The following is a 9,036-nucleotide window of genomic DNA, read 5'->3' as shown; positions in this document are numbered from 1 at the left end:
ATAATTAGTGAGATAGAGTTTCTGCTTGGGAAAACGTAAAAGCTCATTATCTGTGCACTAGTGGGAGTCCTCGACCTTGAGCTTTTATTTTCCGATTCTGCCTCGCGGAATCTCTACTCTACTGTGTTTCTACTCACAGGGGACGGACCATAGACCGAAAAAAAGAAGAAAAAAAAAAACATGGTGGATACAGGAGATGCATCACTAATCTAATTGTTGTGATTGTTCATTTTTCGCGAAACATGTAAAAGATCGTTTTCATGCTCAAACAGACCATGAAAGAGAAATTAGACGCACTGAGTGAGTGGAGGCATTTTCACGCCGTAAATCTGCATAATGAACTTTAAGCTGCTGAACCCCGACTGTGACTTTCTCTGCACTTGACTTTCTTTCCTCTCTCTCTCTCTTACATAACTGTAGGCTGCAGGCGGCTGATAGTAAACTGCTGTCGGAGTCCAGAGCTGTGATGTTTCTATCAGCCGACACATGAATTAATGAACTTCTTGCCTCTGACTCTGAACATCCGTCCTCTTCTTCCTCCTCAACCTTCTGTCCTCTCACCTCTTTATCGCCCTTTCCTCATGTGACTGCACCCTTCGCTTGTTTTTTTATCTCCTTTGTCCACTTTGACTTTCTCATAGAAGCACATAAGAGCAGAATGTTGTTTACACTGACGCAAACCAAGCAGGCTAACGAGGATAGTCTAGGGGGTTTTTTTGGACATAGCCACAGGAAAAAGTATACTAAAATCTACAGCTGCTTATGATATCTTGACAATATGTTCTATATTTGGACACTAAAGTTTTTAAAGGAGACATATTATAGCCTATTTCTCCAAGCTAACCTAGTTCCCTGGTGTCCTAATGAACATGTCTGTGACATGCTTTGGTCAAAATACCTAAAGGATGAAGCACCACAGCAGTTCAATCACTCTGCCAAAACAGCCCTGTTCAGAACGCTCGCTTTTGAGCGCCTGTCTCAATTGTCTGTCTGCAGCTAACAGCAGTTAGCATTTGGAAAAGCCGTCATTTGCAGACTCTAGCCGACACATTGCCGTCATATATAAAATGTAAATCCTCTGAGGCTGGAAGTTTGTGTAGAACTCTGTGCTGCACTGTGCAGACAAGAATAGAACACTTCGCAGAATTCCGCTCTTCCGGATACTATTGCCCTCGTCTGCACTCTCGCGTTTTTTAGGGACAAAGCGGAGCTCCGTGAGACAACAATTCCAGGAATGTCTCATTGTGACGTAGCAACGAGTGCGGAAGTCAACATTGCGTGTTTTATCTCCTGTACTTAGACTGAGGAGGACCACAAAAACATGACATGACATGTCTTTTTTCACACTTTGCCGACTCATAGGGCCTCCAGAGTCCCAAATATAAGTATTAAAATGATTAAAAAGTTGATTTTGCATAATATGTCCATATGCATAAATTAGCCCTTTAAATCTAATCCTAATCCTTGCCAAACTATTCTGATCATCCTGTCCCTGTGTTCTAGGTATGTGTGTGTACAAAAATGGAGTGGTCTGCCAGTAAAGGAGGTGTTTTAACTTCAGACAGTGAGGCAGTGAAGGAAGACAAGTTGACAAGAGATGTCAGACGTCGTTGAGGAAATGGGTAAATTTGACAAAGGAAGAGGGAATTGGAGGAAGGTGGCCAAGGTGAAGGAGTTTGAGTTTTGCCTCCTCCCTGTTGCTCCCCAGAGGATTTATCTCTCTTCCTCTCTCTTTTCCTTTTTTTTCCCCCTCATGATCAAACAGACCCTCAGTCCCTGATGATGTTTCCTCCTCCCGCTTCGCTCCAAGTCATACGCCCTTTTATTTTCAGCCTGGCAAACCTACAGCAGTCACTTCACCCTGAGCTACATCTGGACGTGTCCTCTGTGTTTCGTGTTCCCTTCTCCTCTCCAAACATCCTCCTTCGAGCATCCTCCTTTTTCGACGATTGCCTTTAATCAGAGAGGCCGCATACGCCCACCGTCTCTTTCTACCTCCGTCTAATGTTTCTACTCCAGCCCCTCTGTGGATACGGAGTCAAAAACTCGGTGTCCTCGGCGGGAACAAACAGCCCGCGGTGCTGAAACTCACCGATCCATCATGACAAAAGCTTTCAAACTACAGAAACATAACTCCATTATTCCTGGTTGCCACCCGTTAACACTGTAAATCCTTCTCCAACCTGCTGTAACCAGAGAAAAGAACAACGTCTCTGTTGACAAAAGTGTGCGGACGACGCTCTTTATCTTACACCGATTATGAGGATTTGGGCTAATCATAATTAAAGTTAATGTTCACATCTTCTGGGAAGCTGGACTTCATCCCTCAGCAGCACTAATGCCTCTTTTGCATTATGTAGTTTTAGCACATGCTCGGCACAGTTTGGTATCAGTAAACACTCCGTCGATTACGGTGGTATTTATCGTCGTTATCGCCGACCTTGTCGTCTTCAAACATAATTGTGTCTTAACCATAAATCCCGCTCGATTTGTTCGGCGCGTTTTCGAAGTGACGTCATCGAAGACGAAACTCCTCAAAATCACTGCCTTCAGAAATCTCTCCGCTGTCAAAGTCCTCCATGTTTTCTCGAAGTAATTTCAAAACAATGTCGCGAGGAACTCTTATACCCCCGAAAACTGACGTATCCGCTTTACCGGCGTCTATGGTAGAAGTGCGGCAATGCTTTCCCGGCTTCAATGGTTTAAAGCGGAACTAGACCGGAAGTTACTATTTACGCTGTTTTTTTGGTGTGTATCTGCGTCATTACCTTGTTTATGAAGCCCTGACGGTTCTAAACAAACAGTTCAGCCATTGCTGAGAACGTTGTGTTTTATTGTAATCTCGGGGCTCAACGAGATCACTGAAAATCCCGTAATAGTTAAGTAAGCAGCGGTTCTCCTGAACAACCGATCGTCCTGCTCCGGGCGGTAGTCTGGGCACATCCGGTTACGTACATTGAACCGCAGAAGAAGAATAACGTCCGTTGTGGAGGTGTTTCACGAGCGACAGTGTCTTCTGACTCTGGGTCTGACTCTGGTTTAAAGTCATAAAAGGGACTGTGGCGGGGAGTCGTGACGAAGCTATTTTTAAACACTGTTAAAACAATGTTTTGATAATGAGGAGCAGTGCATCCGCCGTTCCAGAGGGGGGCGCTGCGCTTCTGAGAACGGATGTGCTGGATAGTACTGGCCAATCACAAGACTCTGTCTTCTGGGGGTGAAAGTTCACTCTGAAATCTCGCAGCAGAAAAACACTGTCAGAAAAGAGGATTTCTATCGGCTAGTTTACAGCAACTAGGAGGTTTTTGACCATGAAAACAAGTTAATGTATGTAAGTAGACCTCCGTAACTAACATATATGTGCAACAAGACCACTCTATGTCACCTTTAAAGCATGTTTTCATGATTTTTTTAGTCTTGTGTTGGACGTCGCGCTCTTGACTCTTCCAGTGACGGCACTCTCTGACCAATCAGTATTGGCTCAGCTCACTTGGAAACTCGCCAAAAAAGCCTCAGGTAACAGGTACTATCCCTAAAGCCTGTGGTATACTTGCATATCTGCGGACCCTGGTATACTCCCGCGTCAGGGTCCTGTAGAATCCATCCATCGGGTGGCCATCGGGTGACCAAAGGAGAAGAGAACGATGCTACAGCTCCCTCGGACACGTCTGGTTCGAGCGGCTCGCAGTTGAAAAGTCCATCGGGCAGGAGAGTCAGGATGTGTCAGGCTGTTCGAGGGTCGGATGACTATCCTTGGCGACCACTTCTTCTGTTGTTGAAATGTTCTGCTTGGTGAGTAGAGCAAGAACTATATGATGGAAAGGCACCACATTGCCTGAAATCTGAAGAGTTGAATGTGTCATAGCAGCAAATTAAAGGTAAGCTAAGGAAAAAGAAGCAACATCTGGCCACAACTTATTCACCCCGTCCCACTCCATTGGCCCCATTATTGAAGTTTCTCCCCCATAAACACTGGCAGTTGTCATCTGTGTTCGAAGTGCGATTTTCGCTGCACTTTCCCTTCCAGTTTTGTGTGACTTGCTAACTTCTGGTTATCGTCAGCGTGTGTATGCAGTTATGCAAATATTCTCCTCATACAAATACATCTACCACACATAAGAAAAACCACAGCAAGGACGAAGACAATCTGATTTGGACAGTTTCAGGGACGAATTAATCTCACAGGCTTCTTCTCTCCCTGACCTGCGCTGCCTCGGGTCAGTGGATGAGATTGTTTTGCAGTCACAGGTCACAGACTTTGGAAACTCAAGGAGAAGGCAGACTGCTACAGACACTAATTGTTTTTTTGGTTTTTTTCCTGCCTGAGGTGGAAAACAAAGCCACTGGTCTGCTGTGAACCTCGACTGCAGCTGCCTGGTGATTGACAGCAGGATAAACCAGGTAGACGGACAGAGGGCGACGACCAACGGATGAGCTTTTTGGTGGTGGAGGAAATTGCAGAGGTCTGAGGCCAAGAGAGGAGGCTGAGGCCTGGAGTTTGGAGACGCCGCGGCGAAAAAGCTGAGTGAAAACTTAAGTCCGTCAGTGAACCCCAACACCTCGGAGTGTCAGGAGGTCCACCACGTTAAATAGGTCTCTGAGAGGAGGAGAGCTACAAGAAGAAGAAATGAGGGGAGTCCAGGTAATTACAGCGGGACAGTCAACAAAATGGCAGCATTTATCTGCTGGTGGATGATTGGTAGGTAGGTTGGTAAGTAAGTAGATAGGTAGGTGGGTAAGTAAGTAGATAGGTAGGTAAGTAAGTAGATAGGTAGGTGGGTAAGTAAGTAGATAGGTAGGTAGGTAAGTAAGTAGATAGGTAAGTAGGTAAGTAAGTAGGTAGGTAGGTAGGTAGGTAGGTAGGTAGGTAGGTAGGTAGGTAGGTAGGTAGGTAGGTAGGTAGGTAGGTAGGTAGGTAGGTAGGTAAGTAAGTAGATATGTAGGTAAGTAAGTAGATATGTAGGTAAGTAAGTAGATAGGTAGGTAAGTAGGTAGGTAGGTAGGTAGGTGGGTAAGTAGGTAGGTAGGTAGATGGGTAAGTAAGTAGATAGGTAGGTAGGTTGGTAAGTAAGTAGATAGGTAGGTTGGTAAGTAAGTAGGTAGGTAGGTAGGTAGGTAGGTAGGTAGGTAGGTAGGTAGGTAGGTAGGTAGGTAGGTAGGTAGGTAGGTAGGTAGGTAGGTAGGTAGGTAGGTAGGTAGGTAGGTAGGTAGGTAGGTAGGTAAGTAGATATGCAGGTAAGTAGATAGGTAGGTAAGTAGATAGGTAGGTAGGTGGGTAAGTAGGTAGGTAGGTAGATGGGTAAGTAAGTAGATAGGTAGGTAGGTAGGTAAGTAAGTAAGTAGATAGGTAGGTAGGTAGGTAAGTAAGTAAGTAGATCGGTAGTTAGGTAGGTAAGTAAGTAAATGAGTAGGTAGGTAGGTAGGTAAGTAGGTAGGTAGGTAGGTAGGTAGGAAGGTAGGTGGGTAAGAAAGTACATAGGTAGGTAGGGTTATTGTTAGGGGCATAGATAATAATTTAATCATAATTTCAATCATGAGATTGAAACACATACTTTTTAATGTTGTCTTGGCAACACTTGTGTTTTTAAATTGAGTTTCTTCCTTTCCTCTGAAAAAAAAATGTCTTGATTTCATTTGGAAGTAAAATTATTTCTTTGAATATTATTTTTTAAACTAAATCAGAACTGGACATTTTTGAGCTTGTCGAGGTCCCTGTGAAACATGACATTTTGGAACTAAAGCAGAATCATTTTCTGAAATATTGATTTGGTTTCAAAGGTAGCAGTACCAGAAACTCAAATTATAAGTATCCAGTACAGCAGGTGGCAGTGTGTTTGTTTATTTATAACCTAAAAATGCTACTTTTACATTTATATAAGGAATCACATGCACACGTTTTTTTGTTCTTTAACAGAGAAGCTAAAACTGCCTCCAATAAAAAGTGTCCCTGATGCAGTGAAAGCAGGTCAGTGTCCCTCCTGGAAACTGAATTTGTGCTGTATGAGATTTGGTGATGGCAGCGTTCTATCTTTATCCTCCATTTTAGCACAGAGTTGGGTTGAAAGAGGGACGATTTTTCTTTTTCTTTTTTTTTCCGCTGACTGCAGCTGTTTTTAACAGCCTCCAGGAAAAACTTGTGATGTGTTGTCCAATTAGAGAGGACAGTGGATCTTTGAGGGGTGAAGGAGTGAGATTTAGACTCAGCGAGAGGAGAATTTCTGTTCGTCTCAGGAACATCTGCGATGCTTTTACTTTGAAAACTTTGTTTTTATTCCTGTGGATAAGTAGCCTGTGCTTTTCACTTGTGTGATACGCGTTTCCTGGAAACCCAGTAAGTCTGAGCTGAGACGCTCAGCTGGTTGTCAGAATGTGTCAGCGCCGCTGCTTCAGAGGAAGCTTTTCCAGTTTTACTACAACTCCTCAAAACGTCTTTCTTCCTCTTCCGCTCCTTTTTTCCCCTTTCACTGTTGTCTCCACTCACCTCAGGCTGCATTGTAATATTCTGCTCACTCTGTACAGAAATCCAAAATCAGCCTCCAGTCGCAGGGAAAGTCTACCACAGTGATCACTTTAATATTTCAGTATTTTTTGTCTGCAAGTGTGAAGAATGAATGGTAGAATACTGAATTCAACCATCAGTGCTTCCCTCAAGGTCCATGACAGATGGAGATGGTGTCTTCCAATTGGGATTGTGATATTATTCCATCTGAACACAGGTTTCAGTTTTTGGATGTTTTTGCCAACTCTCAAATGTCGTGTTTTAGTAAAAGGAAAGAGGCTGTTTACTCTTAAGGATTGCTTTTAATTAAAGAAAATATTCATTATTTGGTCAAATTTGCCTCACAGGTGTTCCTCGTTTAATCCCCCCCCAAAAAAATACAGCTTTCTAAGCTCTGTTTTTCTTCCCTTATGCCTCCATTTGATAACATTTACAAAGAAATAAGCTGTTTGGTGCAAAGAAGGCTCTGAGGATTCACATTTTGACGACGGCTTCGAATCATCTTAAACGCATGAAACGTTCCACACCCCTCTCTACTTTTCAGCCTCCATATTCACCACCAACTGTTTACGGGTATTTTTTAGTATAGAAGCTTGTCAAGGACAATCGAAGAACTGCAGCCAAAGAGATAAACACCCCACACAAACATTCATGCTCACTATTTTGTAATGCAAAAATACTCTGACTGTGTCCTTGGGCGAAGAGATAGTCGCTCACAGTTCTGCGTGCAGGTTTAAATCGTCTTATGTTCTGTGTGGGACCATGAAGGAGTCTTGTATAAAGTACTTGAAAGCGATTCTTGAGTAAAAGTACAAGTATCTTACCAGAAAATGACTTTGGTAGAAGTTGAAGTCCCCTTTTAGAATATTACTTGAGTAAAAAGTGTTAAAGTATCTGACATTTGGTGTCGGACACGGTAAACAACGAGCCGCTGCTGTGTTTAAGTCCACTTCGAGCCAAATTTTTGCGGCTAACAGCTGAGCGGCTAACAGCTAGTGCAAAAAAAACCAACTAGCGACAACAAACCGACATTACGTCACCAACTCAACTTTTATTTTGTAGTAACGTGTAATGCGGATGGTTAAGGGAGATGTATTGGAGTAAAAGTACACATGCAAAAATACTCTGACTGTGTCCTTGGGCGAAGAGATAGTCGCTCACAGTTCTGCGTGCAGGTTTAAATCGTCTTATGGTCTGTGTGGGACCATGAAGGAGTCTTGTATAAAGTACTTGAAAGCGATACTTGAGTAAAAGTACAAGTATCTTACCAGAAAATGACTTTGGTAGAAGTTGAAGTCCCCTTTTAGAATATTACTTGAGTAAAAGCGGCTAACAGCTGAGCGGCTAACAGCTCGTGCTGCTAAAAAAAACTAGCGACAACAAACCGACATTACGTCACCAACTCAACTTTTATTTTGTAGTAACGTGTAACAAAGATGGTTAAGGGAAATTTATTGGAGTAAAAGTACACATTTTTTTGTTACATTGCACATTGTTTGGTACTTTAAAGGTGCATTATGTAATAAATCTAAAGCAACTGGCCATAAAATCCTCCTAATATGTCACAGAGACTCAGGAATAATGTTCATATAACAAACTGAACTCACCAACAACAACAGTACAGACAAAATATTTGCATTAAAAAAAAAAATTTTGCAGACTGCAAATCATGTTTTGGCATGTGGCGCCACCTACCGCCATCTTACCAGTCATTGCAGTCAGTAGAGTCTCAGCTGCAGAGCAACCACGGGTTGCCAGTTACGTCAAAAAAACGAAACCTAAAAGACCTCGGTATTTTGAATTTGAATGTAGTAACTGTTTTTGACAACATTCATACATATGGCACCTTTAAGTATTAAAGTGCTGCTTCCTGCCTTCTCTTCTTCAACCCAGTGCTACACGAGCATCACCTTGATGAATGCGACACTGGTGAGATTTCTTTTTCTCGTCGTGTTGGTGGTGGTGGTGTCGGCGGGTGCAACGCAATCTGCTGCTGCTTTCACTGTCCTGAAATTGTGAGAAAATTGATTTTTTTAGTCTGCGCTGAAGTACAATGCAGAGGCGGACAGACAGGCTGATTAGCTTCAGCCACCCCCATTTCACTGGAAATATATGGTTGGGAGACCTGAGGTTCCCATTGTCTGCAGAAGGAGGAGAAGTGGCTGCTGCTGCTGCTGTTGCTGCCGCCGCCGCTGCTGCTGTTCAGGGATTATTTAGAGAGAGATGGTTGGAAATAAACAGGTGGAATATAGGCGAGGCTGTCAGAATATGATCCATAAATCCTGTAAATGAAATGTCTGCAGAGCCGAGAGGGTTCTGATAAAGGGTAATGGTGCACGTATACTGTATATACTCGCATTCGCATTCGGTACAGATATATATATATATATGCATAAAACACAGAACCACATTCCCAAACCGGCATTAGTAATCTATCACAGGCTCAGGGGAAACGCTGCACTGCACTGTATGTTGATATAGCAACTCTGCTATCTACGCATTTGAATGGAGTCTGTGCCAGGAATTCCTGCAAAGCG

Source organism: Microchirus variegatus (assembly GCF_963457635.1).
Source record: "Microchirus variegatus genome assembly, chromosome: 5".
In the NCBI taxonomy this organism is placed as follows: domain Eukaryota; kingdom Metazoa; phylum Chordata; class Actinopteri; order Pleuronectiformes; family Soleidae; genus Microchirus; species Microchirus variegatus.
The sequence above is the reverse complement of the archived record's forward strand: the minus strand, read 5'-3'. Positions refer to the sequence as shown.